The sequence below is a fragment of the Myotis davidii genome, unplaced genomic scaffold, assembly GCF_000327345.1.
Source record: "Myotis davidii unplaced genomic scaffold, ASM32734v1 scaffold1637, whole genome shotgun sequence".
Classification (NCBI taxonomy): Eukaryota; Metazoa; Chordata; class Mammalia; order Chiroptera; family Vespertilionidae; genus Myotis; species Myotis davidii.
The window spans coordinates 271,259-275,167 of record NW_006288267.1 but is presented as its reverse complement, the minus strand read 5'-3'; the positions used below and the strand labels follow the sequence as shown (position 1 = coordinate 275,167).

The following is a 3,909-nucleotide window of genomic DNA, read 5'->3' as shown; positions in this document are numbered from 1 at the left end:
TGTCCCTCCTCCGGGCAGCCCCCCCCCGCCCTCTACGTCCGTCACCTGACAGCGACCAGGAACGGGCTGGGCGCGTCCGCGGCGCTCGTGCCGGCTCCCGGGTTCTCTTGCTGTGCTCCTTGCGCCCCTCGCCGAGGGTCTTCCACGTCTCCAAACCGGAGGATTTAACAAGAGAAATAAAAAAGAAGGAAAAACAAAGCCAGATCACGTCATTGCGCTCCCCGCCATTCAGGAGGCCAGATGTCAGTTTTGAAAGAAATGGCGCTAGAATCTGAGATGCGGGGAAAGGAAACCGCTGCTTGCAGCCAACGCGATACCGCCACCCTGCGTGGTGCTGGCGGGGCCAGGGGACAGGCCGGGCGCCGGACCAGGTAGGCAGAGCGGAGTCCCTGCCGGGGGTGGGGGGCGCCCTCCTCTGCTCCCCTCCCGCGTCTTTCCTCTCCGCAACCCCAACGCACGGGTCCTGCGGACACCCGCTCCCCCGGCCCCGGCCGGGTCCCGCCGCTCCGAGCAGGGAAAGCGGGGGAAGGAAGGGAAGAAGCAGCATAGAGGAGGGTGAGTGCAGGACCCGGAGGAGGCCTGAGAACTCGAATGAGCCCGGCTCCAGAGCGCCCATCCGGGCTCTCGGCGTGAATGCAGCTCGATTGCGAGCTCGCCGGCTCCCGGGGATGCGAGGTCCAGCCCGGGACTCGCTTTCAGGGTGGCGATGCTGACCTGTGTACCCACCTCCGGGCCTAAAGTTGGTCTTCATCCGCCCGGAACGTCGCGGGCCGGAGCCAGGCCTGGTAGGTCACCCGGGAGAGACTAGAGAAGATGTGGGACTCGCCCCGCGCCTCGCAGTGGCTGCTTCTACTTGTGCTGGAGGTGGCCAACCTGTAGGAGCGGATCCAGGGCTTCCGAGCTGACAGATCCAGCAGCCGGCTTCCTCCACTCTGTCCCTCACCTCATCGCAAGACCTAGTCGCCTAACCCCTGCTTGCATGAAGTTAGTTAGGGACCAGTTTTAAATAGCCGCTCTAAACCACTTTCTAGACCAGTGGTTCTCAACCTTCCTAATGCCGCGACCCTTTAGTACAGTTCCTCCTGTTGTGGTGACCCCCAACCATAAAATTATTTTCGTTGCTACTTCATAACTGTAATTTTGCTACTGTTATGAATCATAACGTAAATATCTGATATGCAGGCTGTATTTTCATTGTTACAAATTGAACATAATTAAAGCATAGTGATTAACCACAAAAACAATATGTACGGGGGTGGGGGGAGGGGAGAAAAAAACAATATGTAATTACATATGTGTTTTCCAATGGTCTTAGGCGACCCCTGTGAAAGGGGTCGCGACCTACAGATTGAGAACCGCTATTCTAGACTTTGACTAACGCACCGCTCTGCTCCGCTCCCCCCTAGGATTCAACTTAGGGTCCCAGAACACCGTGCTTGGTGCTGAGGCTACTTGCCGCTCCCACCCTTTTCAGACACTTTTCCTCTTCCAGGTGCCATCCCATCACCGTGTTTTGTTTGTTTTTTGTATTGTACTTAGCACACAGAAATTATCTTATGTATTATCTTAATTGTTTATCTCGAACCGTAGTATGCAAACTCCATGGGAGCCAGAACCTGTTTTGTCTTGCACCGCATCGTTGCGCCCACCCCCCACCAAAGAAAACCTCGTACAAGAGATGGACTATGAAAGACAGTTATAAGGAGGGTATTTCGTTTTTGTGGCCAACAGATGAGGGGCAATCTAGGGAGTGCGTAGTTCAGAAAAAAGCGGCCAGCTGCAGTTTTGAATCAGCCTGGTGACGGACTTCCTTCTTCCTTGGAGAACCTCAGTCTTTTCATTTAAGGCCTTCACTGATTGGATGAGGCCCATGCACATTGTGGAGGATAATTTGCTTTATTCAGAGGCTATGGATTTAAATGTTAATTATATCTAAAAAAACAAAACAAAAACCAAACAACCCATAAAACAACTTCACAGCGACATCTAGAATGATCGTGTTTAACCAAACAATTGGATACCATAGCCCACCCAAGTTGACAGATAAAATTAGAACACCACATTACCCAGTTATGCCAGAGAGGTCTGTTGAGCCTCAGTTTCCCAGTTAAGTTTAAATTCAGGGATGTCTCTATTGATTGGGCTTTATAGCTTTATCTATAGCCATTTCCTCTTTACCTGAATTTGCTCTGGGGAAAAGGTGAGCTGCCCGCTTGAGAGGAATGCCCTTTGAGTGAGAGGGTTGAGCGAGATTGTTATACAGAAAGCTCTGTGTTCAATGAATATAAATTTTAAAATTTAAACTTAAATTCCATCTTGGTTTTCCCCTGCTGCCCAACACCTGTGTTTTGTTAGTTGTGGTATGCAGGGGAATTCTATCTAATTTTAATATTAGACTCAGCAAAATGCAATTATGAAGATGAATCTTAGCAAAACAATGAATTTGTGGCATTCCAAAGATTTTTGGCTATGTGCTATGCAAATATTGTATGATCAAGGACTGAGCAGTATTATGCATATGCATGTTCACATGTATTTTATCCTCACAGTGTCTTTTGGAGTTAGGAGTTCCACCCCTATTTTACAGGTGAGAACACTGAAGCCCAGAGGGGGCTCAAATCTTGAACACTTTACGGCCAGCAGGTGCCAGGACTGGAATCATCAGTCTTTAACTATAAAAGACTTGTGGTCTTTCTGTTGTACTGAAGGCCAGAGGGAGTGAGCTATCTGTGGGTCATTTTTCCAGACAGAGAATCACTGATGTTGAGGCTTTTCTTTGCTCTCTTCCTTTGGCCCGAAATAAACCTGACTAGATTTCTCTGAGTTGAGAAAGATGATTATTTATTTTGGATCAGCAAATGCATCTCATTGGCAAAGACAGGCGGGCATTTTACTTAACTTACTTTGCCTTGTTTCCTCACCTACCCCTGAACAAGAGTGTTCTCTTAGGTATCTCTCTCTTTTCCTTTTTTTTTTTTTGGTTTTACATATATTATTTTTTCCTTTGTGTGCTTTTTTTCTTTCTTAAATTTTAATTTATTATTACTTTTAAATTTAAAAACATTTTAAACTTTATTGTTGAAAGTATATATATCCCCTCTTTCCCCCCATTAACCCCTTCTGGCCCACCCCACCTTCCATCCTAGGTCTTCACCATCCTATTTTTTGTGTCCATGGGTTATGCTTATATGCACACAAGTTCTTTGGTTGATCACTTCTTTCCCTCCCCTACTCCCCAACCTCCCCTCCCCTTTGCCCTCTTCTACCCATCCTGGCCTCCCCCTCTTCTGACCTTCATCAAACTATTATTCGTGCCTATAGGGTATGCATATGTTCTATAGCTAATCCCTTCACATTCTTTATTCAGTCACCCTCCTGCCCCCTCCCCTTGGGCACCAGCCAGTCAGTTCCATGTATCAGTGTTTCTGGTTCCACTGTTCGTCAGTTTATTTTGTCCATTAGAATCCACATGTTACTGAGATCACATGGTATTTGCCTTTCTCTGACTGGCTTATTTTGCTTAGCATAATACTCTCCAGGTCCATCCATGCTGTTGAAAAGGGTAAACGTTTCTTCTTTTATACAGCCTAGCAATATTCCATTGTACCATTGGTGGTAAGTGCACTCCCACAGCCAACCACCCTCGGCCAGCCAGCCTCCCATGGATCCTCCCCGCCCCCCCACTCCCCCCCTCCTGGCCAGCCTGCCAACCTCCCAACCTCCCGCAGTCCCTCCCTCTGTTCCTTCCTCTGGCCAGCAGGTCCCAATTGGCCTAGCCCCAGTCAGACTGGGCAAGATGGCCCTGTTGGCCCTGATCACCAACCAGGCCTAGGGACCCCACCTGTCCACCCATGCATGAATTTTGTGCACCAGACCTCTAGTTTATTATAAATAAGTAGAGGCCTGGTT

General features: G+C 48.7%; 1 protein-coding gene across 1 annotated transcript in view; it reads right to left on the bottom strand.

The window, feature by feature from the left end:
- Window positions 1-386, bottom strand: part of LOC102766057 (cyclin-dependent kinase 4 inhibitor B-like) — a 28,375-nt gene extending 27,989 nt beyond the window's left edge. The window contains exon 1 of the mRNA XM_006760210.2: window positions 46-386. The gene's annotated coding sequence lies outside the window, so the exon portion shown is untranslated. The remainder of the gene's footprint in view (window positions 1-45) is intronic.
- Between the last annotated feature and the right edge of the window lie 3,523 nt (window positions 387-3,909).